General features: G+C 49.2%; 1 pseudogene; it reads right to left on the bottom strand.

Annotated features, from left to right (window-relative positions):
* Positions 1 to 3,743: 3,743 nt before the first annotated feature.
* Positions 3,744 to 20,952, bottom strand: LOC123191344 (uncharacterized; annotated as a pseudogene).
* Between the last annotated feature and the right edge of the window lie 717 nt (positions 20,953 to 21,669).

The raw sequence follows: 21,669 nt of genomic DNA, 5'->3' as shown, positions 1-21,669 counted from the left end.
ACACAATGTGCTTGCCAAAGGATAAAATGTAAAAAGGAAAGGTGAAAATCACCATGACTCTTGCATAAGGGTAAGAGATAAAAGTAAAAGATAGGCCCTTCGCAGAGGGAAGCAGAGGTTGTCATGCGCTTTCATGGTTGGATGCACGAAATCTTAATGCAAAAGAACGTCACTTTATATTGCCACTTGTGATATGGACCTTTATTATGCTATCCGTTGCTTTTATTACTTCCACATCACAAGATCATATAAAGCATATTTTCTCCACACTAATAAATCATACATATTTAGAGAGCAATTTTTATTGCTTGCACCGATGACAACTTACTTGAAGGATCTTACTCAATCCATAGGTAGATATGGTGGAATCTTATGGCAAAACTGGGTTTAAGGATATTGGAAGCACAAGTAGTATCTCTACTCGGTGCAAAGAATTGGCTAGTGTCGGTGTCAAAACCGGCGGATCTCGGGTAGGGGGTCCCGAACTGTGCGTCAAGGTCGGATGGTAACAGGAGACAAGGGACACTTTATTTTACCCAGGTTCGGGCCCTCTCGATGGAGGTAAAACCCTACTCCTGCTAGATTAATATTGATGATATGGGTAGTACAAGAGTAGATCTACCACGAGATCAAGGAGGCTAAACCCTAGAAGCTAGCCTACGGGTATGATGAATAATGATGGTTCTTGTCCTACGGACTAAAACCCTCCGGTTTATATAGACACCGGATAGGGTTAGGGTTACACAGAGTCGGTTACATTGGTAGGAGATCTTGAATATCCGCACACCTAGCTTGCCTTCCACGCCAAGGAAAGAACCTTCCGGACACGGGACGAAGTCTTCAATCTTGTATCTTCATAGTCCTGGAGTCCGGCTGAGGGTATAGTCCGGCTAGGCGAACACCCCCTAATCCAGGACTCCCTCAGTAGCCCCTGAACCAGGCTTCAATGACAACGAGTCCGGCGCGCAAATTGTCTTCGGCATTGCAAGGCGGGTTCCTCCTCCAAGTTCTTCAAGAAGATAATGAACACCAGAAAATAGTGTCCGGCTCTGCAAAACAAACTTCCACGTATTGCCATATAGAGAATAATGCAAACACAAATCGAATCTGCTGACGTATTCCGCGGTACGTCATAATACTGCGACCAAGCCCTCTGTACGGAATATTTTTATTGTTCCACCGCTACACGTTCAACGAGGCGGTTTCCTTGGCACGTCTTGTCGAAGCAGAGATCGTGTGCCCCCTTTAACGGGATTCTCATTAATACGAACGTGGGTAACCCAACCGCGCCTTTTACCACGGCGCTCGAGCGGCAAGCGAGTTTTATGAGGCAGGTGGCGACGCATAACGGCATCAGACTATATAAGGGGATAAAGATTCACCTCTTTCACCTACGCCTTCTTCCTCCTCTGCCTATCCATCTCTTGCGCACTCAAGCTCCAACGCCCAAGTCCGCCCTTTCGTCCTCAACCTACTCCAGCAATGTCCGGAGCAGGAGGCAAGTGGGTGGCTTCCTCCGCCACGGAGGGACAAATCAAAAATCTTAGGAAGGCCGGATATCTGTCTAAGGACATCTCGCACCGGCTTCCTGAGGCAGGGCAACTTCTTCCCACCCCTAGGCCTGATGAGAGGGTGGTTTTCCTTCCCCATTTCCTCCGCGGACTGGGCTTTCCGCTCCATCCTTTTGTCCGGGGGCTCATGTTTTACTACGGCCTAGATTTCCACGATCTGGCCCCGAACTTCGTCCTCAATATCTTGGCATTTACCGTCGTGTGCGAGGCCTTTCTCCGCATCCACCCCCACTTCGGCCTTTGTCTCAAGACTTTCAACGTCAAGCCCAAGGTGGTGTCCGGCACCCAGGTAGAGTGCGGAGGAGCTATGGCTGGCCGAATGGCCAACGCCATCTGGTTCGAGGGCTCCTTTGTAGAGACCTTGAAGGGGTGGCAGGCCGGGTGGTTTTACATCACCGAGCCACGCGACGCTAAATGGGTCGCGGCCCCTGAATTTTGATCCGGACCCCCCACGCGCCTCAAGTCTTGGCAAGAGACGGGCTTACCGTGGGGCAACGAGAGCGAAGTGACCGGACTGCAAACCTGCATCCATTCCCTGGTGAACAAGCCGATCCGGCATGTTAACATAATCCAGGTTATGCTCGTTCGCCGGATCCTCCCGTGCCAACAACGGGATTTCACTTTGTGGGAATTTGACCCGGTGCAGCACCAAACCCTCAATAGGCTCTTCGACACGACGTATGAAGACGTCTGGAAGGTGCTGACCAAAGGCGCCGAGTGCCCCACATCCGCTTCTGAGGATCGCAGATACAGCTCGCAGCGCGACGCTCGTGAGGTATGCTATCTATACCTTTTACAGGTTTGTTAAGCTTTTCTTTATAGATTAACTCTATGCGGGATCTAAAAACTCCCTTTGCCTTTGACAGGAGTGGCTGAAGATAGCCGGACCAATTAACTGTCCGGCTCCTCTGCCCGAAGACCAGGCCCCAGCTCTTCTAGAGAAGCTGCTGGCCCAGGCGCCTTACGTGGTGCCGGAAAAGAAGGTCAAGAAAAACAAGACCACAGGGACTCGAAAGAGTGCCCGTAATGTGGTGATGTCGGACTCGTCATCTGACGAGTCTGCGACGCCCTCCGCTCGTGAAAACGAGGAGGAGGAAGAAGAAATCCCTCCCCCTCCAACGGGGGAAGGAAAGAAGAGGAAGGCTGCCCCAGCGGGGGCATCTAAGGGGTCCAAAAACAAGAAGACCCCTCCGCCGGACTACTCCAACGACGCCAACGAGGACGAGGAGGAGTGGCCGGAAAGGACCAAGCGTCCGACGAAGTCGTAAGTATTCGGATAGCAGAGTAACTCCTAGTATCTCTTGATGCGCGGCTTTCCCTGACGTCAAATATTACTTGTGCAGCCCGCCCCGGGCCGCACTCGACATTTCGTCGAGCGGCTCCCTGGATTCGTCGGAGATGGACTCCGTCCCTCCCGCGGTCTCCCCCCGCAGGGCGGGTGACGCCGAAGTGGCGTCCCGCCAAACAGGGCAGGAGGAGGTGGTCCTGGAGGAGCCGCAAGGCAATCCTCAGGACCCCAGGAGTAAAGGGGATAAGACCCCTCAGGGCTCCAAGTCCGGCTTTGTGCCAGACACCGCGCCGGACTCAACCGTCCTGGCTCGCGGCGGGCGAACTCCTTCCAAAAGGAGTAAGCCATCCGAGCCGGCGACCTCTGTCCAGCCAGAGGCGCCGGATAATCTGTTGGTGGCGCTTGAAGGTGCCACCATCGACGAGGAGCACCGTACTGTTATGAGTACGGTGGTCCAAAGGGTTCTGTCCGCCAAGAGCGGACTGAATGAAGCTTGCGCTAGCCTTCTAACAGGCTTCCAGGTAAGCAAAAAATATGCTAAATTCATTACCGCATAGACAGTAGCCCCTGATGCTCTGTTCGGTGTTCGGAAAGAAAAGCCGAATAGAGGATCTAATAATTTTCGCAGGAGTCTAACCATAAAAAGTCAAATATGCGTATGCAGGCTTCCCTGCTGTCCACCGCCGCACTAACTGCGCAGGTGGAAGTCCTGAAAAAGGACTTCGAGCAGTCCGAGCAAGAGCTCGGCCTTGCCAAAAGGCAGCTCGAGGAAAAGGAAGGTAAGATACCCCCTCAATAATAAAATTTGCCTATAGAGAGGCTTGATTGCAAAAAATAACAGGATTGAACTGCCTATTGTAGGGGCCACCACGGAGGTGGCGACCCTAAGGCAGGCGCTTTCTGAGGCCGAGAAAAAGACGACCGAGGAGCGCGCCGAACGAGAGAAGCTTGGGGTCCAATGCGGCGAGGTGCAGCAGGAGCTGCAAGCTCTCATGAAAAAACATGAGGGTTTGGAGCTTGACGTAAAAATGCAAGCCACCGACATCGCCTCTGCCGTTGAGGCCACCAAAATTGCCAAGGCCGAAGCCCAGAAGGCCCTCCAAGAGTTGGAGGATATGAAGAAGATAGCAGCGGGTAAGGCATTATCAATGCAAAGTAGGAACATAAAAGTGAAATACCTATTACTTACCCGAATCCGGAGTTCTCCAGGGGCGTTCTTCGATCTTCCCCGCAGTGCATCCGACGCCGCCGCATTCTTCCGGAGCGAGGAGAACAGCTCGACGGAGAGTGTGTTCTGGTCTCAATATTCTGAGGCCGGACACCCTGTACCCTTGAGCGACCAGCTGAAGCAGCTGGCCGAGCTCCACAAGGCGTCCGAACAAGCCATGAAGGGCTTACTAGTTCGGCTGTGGCCTGGAGAGGCCCTGCCTGGGAGCTACTTCGGGCTAGTGCGGCGGCTAGTGGAGGCCTGTCCACGACTTGAGGTCATCAAGCGCTCTGCCTGCATTGAAGGTGCCCGGAGGGCCCTTGCCCGTGTAAGGGTACACTAGGGTAAGCTGAACGGCGAGAAGCTGGTGAAGGATGGGCCGCCGTCGGGGAAGGAGCATCGCAAGCCCGAGAACTACTATGGGGAAGTTCTTGCCGGAGCCCGCCTTATCGCGGATGAATGTACCAAGGATGTAATATTTCAATGAACTCATTGGTTTGTATCCTGTGCGCTGAAAACTTGTTCATATGCGTTTTAAGCAATGCTTTGAATTTAAAATATTGTTTTCTGTGCGACCGTTTATCAGTAATTGAGAGATGGCGAGTTGTCGGCTTCTGCCCCCATGCAACTAGTGCTGGGGTGTTCGGGATAAACTTGAGGGCTCTTGTTCCCATAGTTGGGTCCTTCGAGGGAGGCCCGCAGCACAACGAACCAGGCAATCGGACTATAATGCTTGAACACTCTCACTTAGCCATAGAACTTTATAATTTTAAATTTCGGCGAAGCCCCTAGTTCGGAAGGCCGAATTCGGGGCACTATCCACGCCTTTAGCCGGATTTATCCAGCTCTCCGCTCGAAGCGGCATAAGCCTTTAAGGACTCGAAAAACCTCTCGAACAGTGACCGGTATCGCGCCCTATCATGACAGTCTGTTTTAGCTTTCTCCACTGAGGCGCTCACCCACATGATCTGGGGCGCAATCGCAGTGGTTCTCCTAGTGCTACCTTAGCCGATAGAGCGGAACATAAGGTACCAAAACATAGGAGCCGGGCAAACCCAACATATGACCAAAATCATGACTCGGAGCCGATGCATATAGTGCTATAAGTTCGGGGTGCCGCACTTGTGAAAGTGTACGGACTTCTCACGTCCAGATAAAAGGGTAATGAAGCCCCTGGCGTGGTTTGCCGTACCATGGTGTACGGGTGCCGTCATTTTATGAAATAAATATATATATTAAAACACGATAATGCAAAAAATAGGCAGAAGCTATGCATTATTTATAAGAAGGCTGTTTATTCAAGCCGAACGATACAAGTAGTGCAATAAGCAAAAAATATTTTAGATTATTTGACATGTCCTGACCAGGCGCAGGCCGTGGAATTTAGAAACAGATATATTGCTCGAGATAGAGACCACCTGAAAGTTCCATGATGCGGCGTTGTGTTGTCTGCTTTCCTGGGTCTTGCATCGTCTGTGCGGCAACATCGCCGAACAGGTTGTCCAGAATATGGAGTCCTGAAAGTAAAAAGAAAGAATCCAGCAGCCCCTAGTACGTTTGACGCCGCATTGTAGGTGTGCCATTAATTTGCCCCTTCCCCTGTGCCCATGGAATTTTAAGGGCATAACTGTGTACTCGAGGTACTAGCTCCGCGATGCTGCGATGGCTGGGGTTGGGGCCGTATTGCTACGCCTGCTCCGATCGTGCCAAGCGGTCTTGTTGCAGGTTACTCCGGGCGCGTTTCGCATTGTCCGGCGTTTTAACGGCCGGACTGGAGAGTTGCCTTAAAAGGCTACTTTGTACCTCCGCTGCGAGGGCCGCCGTGTGCTGCTCCGTAGTGATGGAGCGTTCGGTGTTTCCGCTGACCGTAATTACTCCTCGAGGGCCTGGCATCTTGAGCTTGAGGTATGCGTAGTGCGGAACCGCATTGAATTTAGCGAATGCAGTTCGTCCGAGCAGGGCGTGATAACCACTGCGGAACGGGACTATATCGAAGATTAACTCTTCGCTTCGGAAATTATCCGGAGATCCGAAGACCACATCAAGTGTTATCGAGCCTGTGCAACTGGCCTCTACACCTGGGATAACGCCTTTAAAGGTCGTCCTTGTGGGCTTGATCCTTGATGGATCTATGCCCATTTTCCGCACTGTATCCTGGTAAAGCAGGTTCAGGCTGCTACCGCCGTCCATTAGGACTCTTGTAAGATGAAATCCGTCAACGATTGGATCGAGGACCAATGCGGCAAACCGCCGTGACGGATGCTAGTGGGATGGTCCCTTCGATCGAAAGTGATCGGGCAGGAGGACCAAGGGTTGAACTTTGGGGCGACTGGCTCCATCGCGTATACGTCCCGTAGTGCACGCTTCCTTTCCCTCTTGGGAATGTGGGTTGCGTATATCATGTTCACCATCCGCACTTGTGGGGGAAACCCCTTCTGTCCTTTGTTGTTCGGCGGCCTGGGCTCCTGCTCGTCGTCGCTGTCTAGCCCCTTGTCTTTATGTTCGGCTCTTATCTTGCCTGCCTGCTTGAACACCCAACAATCTCTGTTGGTGTGATTGGCTGGCCTTTCGGGGGTGCCATGAATCTGGCACGAGCGGTCGAGTATTCGGTCCAACTGGACGGGCCCTGGTTATTCTTTTTGAATGGCTTTTCCGCTGACCGGATTTATGGCCTCTGAATCCGGCATTTACTGCCGTATCCTCATTGCTGTCGCTGCTAACGCGGCGCTTTTGATTGTTTCGACGTGACCTGCCACTTTTGTCCTTGGTATCCGGATTGCCGGACTTCTTCGATAAGTTGTTGCTACGAGCTAGCCAGCTGTCTTCTCCCGCGCAAAAGCGGGTCATGAGTGTTGTTAGGGCTGCCATGGACTTCGGCTTTTCCTGTCCCAGGTGCCGGGCAAGCCATTCGTCGCGGATATTATGCTTGAAGGCCGCTAGGGCCTCTGCGTCCGGACAGTCGACTATCTGATTTTTCTTTGTCAGGAACCGTGTCCAGAATTGCCTGGCCGATTCGTCTGGCTGCTGGATTATGTGGCTTAGGTCATCAGCGTCCGGTGGTCGCACATAAGTGCCCTGAAAGTTGTCCAGGAATGCGGCCTCCAGGTCCTCCCAAGAACCGATTGAATTTACTGGCAGGCTGTTAAGCCAATGCCGAGCTGGTCCCTTAAGCTTGAGTGGGAGGTATTTGATGGCGTGCAGGTCGTCGCCGCGTGCCATGTGGATATGGAGGAGATAATCCTCGATCCATACTGCCAGATCTGTCGTACCATCGTACGACTCGATATTGACGGGTTTGAAACCCTCTGGGATTCTATGATCCATTACTTCGTCTGTGAAGCATAGCGGGTGTGCGGCGCCCCTGTACTGGGCTATGTCACGACGCAGCTCGGAAGAGCTGTGCTTGTTGTGTTTCGGCCCGGCCGGATTTATTGTGTCCGGACTGAAAATCATCACGTGTTGGGCGTCCGCGCGATCCATAGATCGATCTTGTTTGCCTTGCTTTGTCCTCCAGGACGTCCCGCAGGTCTGGCTCGTGTTCCCGTGCCTTGGTGAAGCGGTGGCGGGGCATGGCTTGTTTGGTTGTTCGACAGATTTCTCTGTCGCGGCCGCGAGGTGGCCGATCTGCCATGTCTTGTGCTTCCTCCTCTGATAGGGGGAGCGGCCTGCGCTTAGGATAATTTTTGGAGGGGCGCTCGAGTTCATACTCTTCGGCCGCAAGGACGTCTGTCCATCTGTCAGCTAGCAAATCTTGATCAGCCCTAAGCTGTTGCTGCTTTTTCTTTAGGCTGTTCGCCGTGGCTATAAGCCTGCGTTGAAAACGCTCTTGTTCGGCGGGGTCTGATGGTACGACGAATTCATCGTCGTCGAGGCTTGCCTCGTCTTCGGAGGGAGGCATATAGTTATCATCCTCAACCTCTTGTTCTGCCGCTTCTCATGAAGGCTGGCTTCTCCATCTTCCTGTGCCGAATCTTGCTGGGGTTGGTGCTCTTCGGCGCTATCCGGGGTAGTATTATCCCCGTGCCGGAATCACCTTCTTGCTTTGGCGGGATTTAGAGCGGTGCCGCTGACGCCGGCGTTTGGGAGGCTTTTTGAGGTGCCATCCTCCGCTGTTCCATCGCCATCTCCGTCTTTCGGAGCGTCCACCATGTATATGTCATATGACGAGGTGGCAGTCCAGCGCCCTACAGGTGCTGGTTCTTGTTCGTCTCCTCCTTCGTCGTCCATACCGTCGAAGTCTTCGGAGCCGAAGTCAAGCATGTCGGTTAAGTCGTCGACAGTGGCTATTAAGTGGGTGGTGGGCGGGCTTTGAATTTCTTCGTCGTCCGAATCCCAACCTCGCAGGCCATAGTTCGGCCTGGGCTCTCCTGACAAAGAGAGAGACTTGAGAGAATTCAGTATATCACCGAAGGGTGAATGCTGAAAATATCCGCGGCGGTGAACTCCATTACAGGCGCCCAATCTGATTCGATCGGCAGGGGCGGGGAGGTTCCGGAGCTCGGAGAAGAGTCCGGCTCCTCGGAGTCATGGGCCACGCGGAGTGCGGGGCTGTCGTTCGGCTCGATCGCCTTTGAGATCGCAGCCCCTGAGGTGACGTCCCAACCGTTCATCCTCAACGAACGCAACGGGCTCCGAATCGAGGATCGGGGCCGGAGCGTATGCGGCCTCCAGGACACTGTTCGGGGGCAGAGCTATATCATGTCCCTCGAGATAGTGCGGCACGCTTGGCTGTGGCTCGAACCCGTCGAAGATCAAGTCTCCGCGGATATTTACCGTGTAGTTTCAGCTTCCAAACCTGACTTGACGGCCAGGGGCGTAGCTTTCGATCTGCTCCAGATGGCCAAGGGGGTTGGCCCGCAGAGCGAAGCCGCCGAAGACGAAGATCTGTCCGGGGAGAAAAGTCTCACCCTGGACCTCGTCGTTGCTGATGATCAAAGGAGCCATCGAACCGAAGGCGACGACACAGAGGAACTCTCAATGAAAGCACCAATGTCGGTGTCAAAACCGGCGGATCTCGGGTAGGGGTTCTCGGGTAGGATGGTAACAGGAGACAAGGGACACTTTGTTTTACCCAGGTTCGGGCCCTCTCGATGGAGGTAAAACCCTACTCCTGCTAGATTAATATTGATGATATGGGTAGTACAAGAGTAGATCTACCACGAGATCAAGGAGGCTAAACCCTAGAAGCTAGCCTATGGTATGATTGATGAATGATGATTGTTCGTCCTACGGACTAAAACCCTCCGGTTTATATAGACACCGGATAGGGTTAGGGTTACACAGAGTCGGTTACATTGGTAGGAGATCTTGAATATCCGCACGCCTAGCTTGCCTTCCACGCCAAGGAAAGAACCTTCCGGACACGGGACGAAGTCTTCAATCTTGTATCTTCATAGTCCTGGAGTCCGGCTGAGGTATAGTCCGGCTAGCCGAACACCCCCTAATCCAGGACTCCCTCATCTAGCATGAAGGAGAAAGGCAAGCTCAACATATTGGATGATCCATGACAATATACTTTATTTCAGATGTAAGAAAACATAACCCATTACGTTGTCTTCCTTGTCCAACATCAACTCTTTAGCATGTCATATTTTAATGATTGCTCACAATCATAAAAGATGCCCAAGATAGTATATTTATATGTGAAACCTCTATTTCTTTATTACTTCCTATTAAGTGCAACGATGACCAAAGCTATGTTTTTCAACTCTCAACAACTTTTAATCATCATACCCTTTCTATGTAAAGTTATTACTCTCCATAAGATCAAGATGATCTCTTTATTTATTTTTATTCTTTCTCTTTTCTTTATTCCCTCAAGATCATGGCAAGATAATCAAGCCCTTTACTCAACACTAATCTTTATTATATATAGCTCACGGACTCGATTACATAGAGAGATCATAAAGCAGAACTCAAAACTAGATCATACTAAAAACTTTTTTCTACTAGATCAAGATATTACTAAAAGGATTGAACTAAGAAAAACGGTAAAGATAGGAGTGTGATGGTGATACGATACCGGGGCATCTCCCCCAAGCTTGGCAGTTGCCAAGGGGAGTGCCCATACCCATGTGATTATATTTCTTTTGTCGGTGAAGGAGATGATGGTGGTGATGGATAGTCGCACATCGAGCATAGAAGATCCTCCAATTTGCGAATAATGGCCTTGAGTGCGATGATATACTCCTTCAACAAAATATTTTCACGTGTGAGATACTTGTTTTGTATACGAGCTAACTCAATCATCTTGAAAGCTTCGATCTCAGTTGGGGGAAGGAGATTGTGATCAAGTTGGAGGATGTCTTCTTATTCTCCTGCCGGAGCTTGTTCCTCCGTGGCCTTCTTGATCCCATCGTCCTTGTTGATCTCCATGGGTTCTTCTCTCTTCAGCTCTATCTTCATTAGCCAAGCATCGTTGTCACCATTGTTGGAGGAGGGGGACGACATGATGCCTGGCCTTGACAACTCTGGCAAAAAATAGCTCGAAACGAAAACAGAGGATATTTGCGTGATACGGTGGTCAAAACCTTCGGGATATTATATAATGAATTTTTACTGACCGAAAGAAGTATCGTGCAAGAAAACGGAGTCCGGAGAGCACACGAGGTGCCCACGAGGTAGGGGGGCGCGCCTCCCACCCTCGTGAAAGCCTCATGTCCTTCCCGGACTGCTTCTTATTTTCCTATTTTTCTAAATATTCCAAAACGGAGAAAAATTGCCATTAGAACTATTTTGGAGTCGGTTTACTTACCGTACCACGTACCTGTTCCTTTTCGGAGTCTGAAACGTTCTGGAAAGTGTCTCTTATGTATTCCTCTGGGGTTACGGTTCCAATAACATTAGTTTCAACATTTATGGGGTTACCTGATATATAATGTTTGATTCTTTGACCGTTCACCACATTCGGATTTGTGCCTTCGAAGTTGTTGATTTTTATGGCACCGGAACGATAGACCTCCTCGATAACGTAAGGACCTTCCCATTTAAAGAGAAGTTTTCCTGCAAAAAATCTTAAATGAGAGTTGAATAGCAACACATAATCACCTACATTAAACTCACGCTTTTGTATCCTTTTATCATGCCATCTTTTAACCTTTTCCTTAAATAGTTTGGCATTCTCATAGGTTTGGGTTCTCCATTCATCAAGTGAGCTAATGTCAAATAGCCTCTTCTCAGCGACAAGTTTGAAATCATAATTGAGCTCTTTAATAGCCCAATATGCCTTATATTATAGTTCGAGAGGTAAGTGACATGCTTTTCCATAAACCATTTTATACGGAGACATACCCATAGGATTTTTTATGCAGTTCTATAGGCCCATAATGCATCATCAAGTTTCTTGGACCAATTCTTTCTAGATCTATTAACAGTCTTTTGCAAAATTAATTTGAGCTCTCTGTTACTCAATTCTACTTGACCACTAGACTGTGGGTTATAAGGAGATGCAATTCTATAATTAACATCATACTTGGCAAGCATTTTACGAAAGGCACCATGAATAAAATGTGAACCACCATCAGTCATTAAATATCTAGGGACTCCAAATCTCGGAAAAATAACTTCTTTAAGCATCTTAATAGAAGTGTTATGATCAGCACTACTAGTTGGAATAGCTTCTACCCACTTTGTAACGTAATCAACAACAACTAAAATATGTGTATACCCATTAGAGGAAGGAAAAGGTCCCATATCATCAAAGCCCCAAACATCAAATCGTTCAATAACAAGTGAATAATTCATAGGCATTTCCTGACGTCTACTAATATAACCAATTCTTTGACATTCATCACAAGATAAGACAAACTTACGAGCATCCTTGAAGAGAGTAGGCCAATAAAAACCGGAATGCAATACCTTATGCGCAGTTTTGTCTCTAGCGTCACTACTAGGGAAAACCCTAGTAGTAGCGCGGGTTTTGAGGCTATCAGTAGTGCGGGCAGCCGCGCTACCGATAAGGCGCTACAGCTAACTGTTAGTAGTAGCGCGGTCTATACCCGCGCTACTACTATTGACTATATCAGCAACGCTTTTCCGGAACACGCTACTATTAATTAGCTATAGCGATTTTCTGGCCCCGCGCTACTGCTATATCTTTCATCATTTCCCTCTTGCTTCCTACCCCGTTTCAGCTTCAATAAACTGCAATTTCCAGATACTAGGTACTACTAGATATAAATTTCATAAAGCATTATAGGTACTAGGTAGTACTCCCTCGGTTCCAAATTACTCGTCGTGGTTCTAGTTCAAATTTGAACTAAAACCACGACGAGTAATTTGGAATGAAGGGAGTACTAGATAACAATTTCATATATACTCAACATGCATCCTCAAGCAGTACTAGGTGATATCGACGATGATCATCATATGTAGTTCTAGATGATAGCGACGACGATCATCATATGTAGTTCTACATGATATCGACGACGATCATCATATGCAGTTCTAGATGATATAGCCACACACACATATGTAGTTCTAGATGATATCGACGACGATCATCATCCTCAAGCCTGGGTGGTGGGTGTTCCTGATAGTAATTAGGATGGCCTGTCCAACACGAAGATTCTTGCCAACGAGGAATCTCTTCCACCCAACCGAGTTTAAGTGTGTGCGACCGTCTGTGTCCATGCGGTAAGTACAGGTGGTGACGGAGCCCCTTGCGGTAAGGCGTAGTCCAGCTGAGCCTTCTTCATCAGGCTCGATACCACAACTCACAGATAGGTTCTTTGGCAATTTCTGAATAAGAAAAACATATCAATTAATAAATAGCCTCGCACAAACTCTTGCAAATATATTTCTATTAAGTCTAGATTTCTACACTATCAAAAGACAAAGTACTACGTATTTGTACTAATTAATCATAAATTCTACTAATAATTATATATAGATTATCTACACTATTAATAGTTCCTTGGATTCTACACTAATAAGCATGTGATCAGACTCTACACTAAAGCATATCATCAACTAGATTCCACAACGCATATCATTGGACTCTACACTAAGCATATCATCAGATTCACTAAGCATATCATCGGATAATTTGCATTTGTAAGTATAACAATAAAGCATATATATATCATCAAATTACTACAGTCAGTATAACATACCATTTCATGCCGATCGACCATGGTACTTGTCAGGCGGGTCAGGAATGGCACCCCGACAAAGTCATCACGTGGCGGAATTATGTCCCATAGGTTGCACACCTCCTCCTCACTCAACCTCATTCTTTGAGCTACAATGGCTTCATGAAGTGGGTTCTCATCTTCTTCATCCAGTAGATCCTCATTATCTTCATCATCTTCGTCATCTTCATCATCTTCCACCAGGTTGAGATAAATGACAGCCAGCTTGGGTCTTTCTGCTCTGAAGGAGAAGCTGATCAACTCACCACCAGTAAGACGCATGTGGGCCAGGAAACGGGCCCATCCATCTCCTCCAATCTGCGACATATTGCGTCCTTTCTCAACCTCCATAGTGTAGGGCCCCCCAGGAGCCTCAAATGTCACAGTGTCTCCTGTCAGCTTGTTGAATTTCAACCTCAAATTGCATGGGACAATCTGTGTAAAAGAAGCAAAATGACACAATGCAGTAATGCCAACACTAAAAATAAAATAGTTGTTACATTTCATCTAATTTCTTACCGCCGCATGACAAAAACTCAGCTGGAAGTAGATGTCGAATAGCTTGCCAGTTGCAAGGCTGCTAGCGCACCTTGACTTGCATAGTCGACATAGTGGTGGTGGTGGTGGCGCCATTTTCCTAAAGCAATATGAGCAAAGGATTAACGATCCACTTCACAGGAAAGAAAAATAGTAGCATGTGATATTTTTGGTTCTTCCGCGAGAAGCAATGTTATGGACAATTATAATCCTAAGATCTAGTATGCACCTAATAAAGCATTTTGGTGGCACCTATTGCCGAAAAAACTTTTCACAAATATCTACCAAATAAGGGTACCACCTACCAAGACATTTCATCTAATTTGGCCCCTATTGCCTAAGTTAATTGATTAAAAGAACAAGTGGAAAATTTAACTAAATTGGCACCTACATTTTGCCAAAAAATAACTTAGTAGAAAAAAACAAAAGCATCTACCTATCCATGTACAGAAAAAATAACAATAAAATGGTGCATACTAAATCAACTAGCCTACTAAATCCCCTAGCATACGAAATACTCTAAATCAAAATGTTCTAAATCAACTAAATCAAAATGTTCTAAATCAACTAAATCAACTAGCCAACTAAATCAACTAAATCAAAATGTTCTAAATCAACTAAATCAACTAGCCTACTAAATCAACTAAATCAAAATGTTCTAAATCAACTGAATCAACTAGCCTACTAAATCAACTAAATCAAAATGTTGCATATGAACTAGCCTACTAAATCAAAATGTAGCAGGGAAGAGGGAGAAGGAGGGGCGACTCGAGGAGGGAGAAGAGAGTAGGACGGACGAGGAAGGCGGAGCGAGGAGGGGCTGGCTGGCGGCGAGTCGAGGGAGGACGGAGGAGGAGGGCGGTACCGAGTCCAGTGAGGAGGAGGAGTTGACGGCGGCACAGAGGGAAGAGGGGTAGGCGACGGCGGCCGGCGGGGGAGGACCGGCGAGCCAGGGGGGGTTGAGGGGGAGTGAGTGTGAGTGTGAGTGTGGATCGGATAGAGGAGAGCGTGGGGTGTGGGAGATAGCTAGTTTTAGCAGTAGCGCTCTAAAGGCAAAGGTGCTACTGCTAAACTACCTAGCAGTAGCGCGCTCCGAATTAACGCGCTGCTGCTAGAACTAGCTTCGCGGCGGGGTCGTGGGAATTATAGCAGTAGCGCGGCTTAGAGGAGCGTGCTACTGCTACGTTTATTTCAGCAGCGAGTACTGCCGGAGCGCGCTACTGCTACATTGCAGCAGCGCCTTAATTCAAAACTCGCTGCTGGTAAGATCCTGTGTATAAGCTTTTCCCTAGTAGTGCGTGGTGTCCTCCATAAGCTTTAGAGTGACACTTGCGTAGGATCTGTTCATGTTCATGCTCAGGTACACAACGTCTAATAACACCATCTACTCTTTGTTTATAAAGATGCGGGTCATCCCAAAGTAATGTCTCAAATCATAGAACTTTTTCTTTTGCTGGTATGTGAAACTAGGCGGTATAAATTTAGCAACAATGTAATTAGCATAATCAGCATACCATGGAGCAGTACGAGAAGCATTTATGACATTTAATTGTTCATCGGGAAAGCTATCATCAATAGGTAGTGGGTCATTAAGAACATTCTCTAACCTAGACAAGTTGTCTGCAACGGGGTTCTCAGCTCCCTTTCTATCAATAATATGCAAATCAAATTCTTGTAGCAAAAGAACCCATCTAATAAGTCTAGGCTTAGCATCTTTCTTTTCCATAAGGTATTTAATAGCAGCATGTCAGTGTGAATAGTTACTTTAGAATCAACAATATAAGGTCTGAACTTATCACAAGCAAATACAACTCCTAAGAATTCTTTTTCAGTAGTAGCATAATTTCTCTGAGCACTGTCTAGAGTTTTACTAGCATATTGAATAACATTTAATTTCTTATCAACTCTTTGCCCTAGAACAACACCTACAACATAATCACTAGTATCGTGGTTTTGTCACGGCAGATGTCCTCTTGAAAGGACTTAGTCGTGGAGCCATCGCTACGGGTTAGCTTGAAGGGGTTAAAGCGGACAAGGGATGCCAGAGAGTTTATACTAGTTCGTCCCCTTCAATGAAGGTAAAAGCCTACGTCTAGTTGTGATGGAATTGATGGGGTTTTGATGACGAGGGAGCAAATATGCTTCGCCTAAGTCTCGAGTTGTTGTCTGTTCTCCTGAACCGCCGCCGGGTCGTCCCCTTATATACATGGGTTGACTCCCGTTGGTTTACGAAGTCCCGAGACCGGCTCATAAGCGTGTCCGGTTTGGTCTCCACTACTTCTATCTTACAATACAAGTTACATACCAAAAGCCGGTTTACAGCTACAGGCCTTAAACCAGTTCTGGTCCCTGGGCCTTACACAGCATCCTCATCTGTCTTCATGGGCTTGAAGCATAACCAACTACTGATGAGGTTAACCCGGCCTCTCCTGACCGGTTTACGCCCAATAGTAATATCCCCAATATTAGGCCCTAGATTGATTTGAACAGGTTCATTTCAATCCTTAATAAAAACTTTGTCTTCAACATCTTCTCATAATTTGGTAAACCGCTGTGACATCATCTTCTCAGGTCGTGGTAAACCGTCGTGACGTCATTTATTAAAAACTGTGTTAATGGGTCTCCGACAATCGAGGCGACAGCTCCGCCTCTCTTCCAAATTTGTGGCCCCTTGATTTTCGCGCCTGACACTTATCCCCTGCCTTTATAAATAGGACCGAGGGGTCATTTTGTTTTCCCCCTCATGCCTCTTCGCGTTGTCCTCCTTGCGCCGCTCAGCCTCTGGAGCTCCGCCGCCACCGTCGACTGTCGTCTCTACTCCGACCTTGGCCGCTGCATCACTGAGGGAGTCCTGGATTAGGGGGTGTTCGGATAGCCGGACTATGACCTTTGGCCGGACTCCTGGACTATGAAGATACAAGATTGAAGACTTCGTCCCGTGTCCGGATAGGACTTTCCTTGGCGTGGAAGGCAAGCTTGGCGATACGGATATGTAGATCTCCTTCTGTTGTAACCGACTCTGTGTAACCCTAACCCTCTTCGGTGTCTATATAAACCGGAGGGTTTTAGTCCGTAGCAGAAACAACAATCATACCATAGGCTAGCTTCTAGGGTTTAGCCTCTCTGATCTCGTAGTAGATCTACTCTTGTACTACCCATATCATCAATATTAATCAAGCAGGAGTAGGGTTTTACCTCCATCGAGAGGGCCCGGACCTGGGTAAAAACATCGTGTCCCTTGTCTCCTGTTACCATCCGCCTAGACGCACAGTTCGGGACCCCCTACCCGAGGTCCGCCGGTTTTGACACCGACAATCACCCTGAATGCTCCAGCTTACTATTGCATTTACTATTTTTTATTACATATGTTCAGTTATGACATTATGCACCCGTACACTTTGGTATGGCCAATACGCCAGGGGCTCAAGCACCCCATAACACGGCGTGAAAAGTCTGAACACTTTCACAAGTGCGGCCCTCCGATCTTATAGCATTATATGCATCAGCTCCGAATCGTGTCATTGGTCAATAGTTGGGTTTACCCGGCTCCCATGTTTTGGTACCTTACGTTCCGCTATATCGGCTAAGGTAGCGCTGGGAGAACTACTACGATTGTGCCCCAGTTGAGCTGGGCCTAAGCACCTCAGTAGAGAAAGCTAAAACTGACTGTCATGATAAGGCGAGAGTTGGTCGCTGTTCGGGAAGGTTTCGAGTCCTTAAAGACTTATACCGCTTAGAGCGAGGAGCCGGCTTTGTCCGGCTTAGGCGTGTATAGCGCCCCGAACTCGGTCTTCCGAATACTAGGGGCTTCGCCGAAATTTAAAATTATAGAATTCTATGGCTAAGTGAGAGTGATAACGCATTATAGTCCGATTGCCTTGTTCGTTATGCTGAGCACCTCCCTCGAAGGACCCAAGAATGGGAAAAAGAGTGCTAAGGTTTATCCCGAACACCCCAGCACTCGTGGCATGGGGGCAGAAGCCGACGACTCGCCATCTCTCAAATTTAATAAACGACCGCACAGAAGGTAATATTTTAAATTAAACAAGCGTTGCATAGCGCATATGAACAAGTTTTCAGCGCACAGGATAAAACGAGCAAGTTTCACTCAAAAATTACATCTTTTGAACATTCATCCGCCATAAGGCGGACGCCCTTCAAGACACCCTCGTAATACATCTTGGGGTGGCGATGCTCCTTGCCCTGCGGCGGCCCGTCCTTCACAAGCTTCACGGAATCCAATTTGCCCCAGTGCACCTTAGCACGGGCAAGGGCCCTACAGGCACCCTCGATGCAGACGGAGCGCTTGACGACCTCAAGCCTCGGACAGGCGTCCACCAGCCGCCTCACCAGCCCGAAGTAGCTCCCAGGTAGGGCCTCTCCAAGCCACAGCCGAACTATAAAGCCCTTCAGGGCCTGTTCGGCCACCTTGTGGAGCTCGACCAGTTGCTTCAACTAGTCGCTCAAAGGCACCGGGTGTCCGGCCTCACCGTACTGAGACCAGAACACCTTCTTCGTCGAGCTGCCCTCCTCGGCTCGATAGAAGGCGGCGGCATCGGACACGCTGCGGGGCAAATCTGCGAATGCTCCTGGAGAGCTTTGGATTCTGATAAGTAACAAATAATTCACTTTCACATGCTTTCTTTGCATAAAGAAAGCCTTACCCGCCGCTATCTAATTCATCACCTCAACTACTTGGAGGGCCTTCTGGGCTTCGGCCTTGGCAGATTTGGCACTTTCAATGGCCGCCGCAAGCTCGGACTCTCGCTTCTTCGAGTCAAGCTCCAAACTCTCATGTTTTTTCATGAGAGCCTGGAGTTCTTGCCGCACCTCGCCAACCTGCGCCTCATGCTTCTCCCGCTCGGTGCGCTCCGTGGCCGCCTTCTTTTCGGCCTCAGACAGCGCCTGCTTAAGGGTTGCCACCTTAGTTGTGGCCCCTACAATAGCCACATTAATCCTGTCATTTTCTTGCAATTGCACCTTATATATATATATATATATATATATATATATATATATATATATATATATATATATATATATATATATATATAAGGTATCTCTTACCTTCTTTGTCCTCGAGCTGCTTCTTGGCAAGGCTGAGCTCTTGCTCGGACCGCTCGAGGTTCTGCTTCAGCGTGTCCACCTCCGCAGTCAGTGCGGCGGACGCCAGCAGTGAAGCCTACATACGCATATTGACTTACTTTTGTTAGACTCCTGCAAATGTTATTAGATCCTCTATTCGGCTTTTCTTTCCGAACGCCAAACAGAGCATCAGGGGCTACTGTCTATGCGGTAATATTTTTACATATTTTTTACATACCTCAAAGCCTGTTAACAGGCCGGCACAGGCTTCGGTCAGCCCGCCCTTAGCGGACTGAACCTTCTGAATCACCGCACTCATAATAGTGCGGTGCTCCTCGTCGATGGAGGCACTGTTAAGCACCTCCAGCAAGTTATCCGGTGCCTCCGGTTGGGCGGAGGTCACCGGCGTTGTAGGCTTGCCCTTTTTCTTAGGGGGCCGCCTGCCGGACTTTGGAACCTTTGAAGGTTCTGGAGCGGTGTGCGGCCTAGGGCCGGACTCGGAGCCCTTGGGAGTTTTGTCCCCTGGGCACCTGGAGTTTGGGAGGTCGCCTTGCGGCGCCTCCAGGACCACCTCCTCCTGGCCTGGAGCCTCCTGGGACAACACCTCGGCGTTATCCGTAGGGTGAGGGGAGGCGGCGGCCGGAAGTGAAGTACTGTTCACATCCGACGAATCCAGGGAACCGCTTGACGACGTGTCGAGCCCGTCTTTGGGCGAACTGCATAAATATATCCGGCGTTAGGAAAAGCTATGCAATAAAGGAACGCCATGAGTCATTCTGGTATCCGAACACTTACGATTTCGCCAGGGGCTTGGCCCTGTACGACCACTCCTCTTCACCGTCGTCGGCGTTGGTGGAGTAGTCCGGAAGAAGGGTTTTCCCCTTCTTGGACCCACAGGCCTCCCTAGTTGGGGCGGCCTTCCTTTTCTTTCCTCCCCCCGCTGGAGGGGGAGAGGCCTCTTCTTCCTCCTCCTCGTCTTCACGGGAGGAGTGCGTCTCGGAGCCGTCGGACGACGACTCCGACACCACCAGATGCCGGGAACACTTTCGAGTTCCTGGGGCCTTCTTCTTAGCCTTCTTCTTCGGCACCACGTAGGGTGCCGGAACCAGCATCCCCATCAAGCGGGCGTCCGCTGGGTCTTCGGGCAAAGGAGCCGGACAGTTGATCTGTCCGGACGTCTCCTGCCAGTCCTGCTAAAGGTAAGGGAGTTTAGATCCCGCATAGAGTCAAACTATGAAAAATAAATATCCTATAAAAGGTAAAATAGCTTACCGCGCTGGCTTGGCACTGCGCGCTGAAACCGCGATCCTCAGTTGACGCGGGGGCTTCGGCACCCTTGAGTAGCACCTTCCAGGCATCTTCGTACGTTGTGTCGAAGAGCCTGCTCAGGGTTTGGTGCTGGGCCGAATTGAACTCCCACAAGCTGAAAGCCCGTTGTTGGCACGGGAGTATCCGGCGGATGAGCATGACCTGGACTACATTTACAAGCTTGAGCTTCCTGTTCACCAGGGTTTGGACGCATGCTTGGAGTCCGATCATCTCTCCCTTTTTGCCCCACGATAGGCCCGTCTTCTTCTAGGAGGTGAGCCGCGTAGGAGCTCCGGATCGGAACTCGGGGGCTGCGACCCATTTAGGGTCACGCGGCTCGGTGATGTAGAACCACCCCGATTGCCATCCCTTTAGGGTCTCCACGAAAGAGCCCTCGAGCCATAGGACGTTGGGCATTTTGCCCACCATGGCACCTCCACACTCCGCCTGGCAGCCGTGCACTACTTTTGGCTTGACGTTAAAGGTCTTCAGCCATAAACTGAAGTGGGGTGGGATGCAGAGGAAGGCCTCGCACACGACGATGAACGCCGAGATGTTGAGGATAAAGTTTGGGGCCAGATCATGGAAATCTAGGCCGTAGTAGAACATGAGACCCCGGACAAATGGGTGGAGAGGAAAACCTAGTCCGCGGAGGAAATGGGTGAGGAACACCACCCTCTCATGGGGCCTTGGGGTGGGGAGGAGCTGCCCCTTTTCGGGAAGCTGGTGCGCGATGTCGTCAGACAAGTATCCGACCTTCCTCAGCTTTTTGATGTGTCCCTCCGTTACGGAGGAGACCATCCACCTGCCTCCCTCTCCGGACATGGCTGGAGAAGGTTGAGGTGGGGAGTGCGAACTTGGGCGCTGGAGCTCGAGTATGCAAAAACGGATAGGCAAAGGAGGAAGAAGGCGTAGGTAAAAAGGTGGATCATTATCCCCTTATATGGGCGGACGCAAACTATGCATCCCCACCCGCCTAGTAAAACTCGCTTATCTCCCAAGCGTCGTAATCAATGGCACGGTTGGGTTACCCACGCCCGTATTGATGAGAATCCCGGAATAAGGGGACATGATCTCTGCTTTGACAAGACGTGGAAAGGAAACCGCCTCGCTAAACACGCAGAGGTGGGGCGACAAAACGATTCGAATAAAGATTTGGCCGTGGTGTGATGTCACACTGCGGGGTACGTCAGCAGATTAGATTGGTGTAAAGGTTATTCTCTCTATGGCAATACGTGGAACTTATTTTGCAGAGCCGGACAATATCCTTGTGTTCGCAATCTTCTACGAAGTATTCGGAGGAGGAACCCGCCTTGCAATGTCGAAGACAATTTGCGCGCCGGACTCGTCGTCATTGAAGCCTGGTTCAGGGGCTACTGAGGGAGTCCTAGATTAGGGGGTGTTCGGATAGTCGCACTATGACCTTTGGCCAGACTCCTGGACTATGAAGATACAAGATTGAAGACTTCGTCCTGTGTCCGTATAGGACTTTCCTTGGCGTGGAAGGCAAGCTTGGCGATACGGATATGTAGATCTCCTTCT

The sequence above is a fragment of the Triticum aestivum genome, chromosome 2A (genome assembly GCF_018294505.1).
Source record: "Triticum aestivum cultivar Chinese Spring chromosome 2A, IWGSC CS RefSeq v2.1, whole genome shotgun sequence".
Classification (NCBI taxonomy): domain Eukaryota; kingdom Viridiplantae; phylum Streptophyta; class Magnoliopsida; order Poales; family Poaceae; genus Triticum; species Triticum aestivum.
This window is presented reverse-complemented; position numbering and strand designations above follow the sequence as displayed.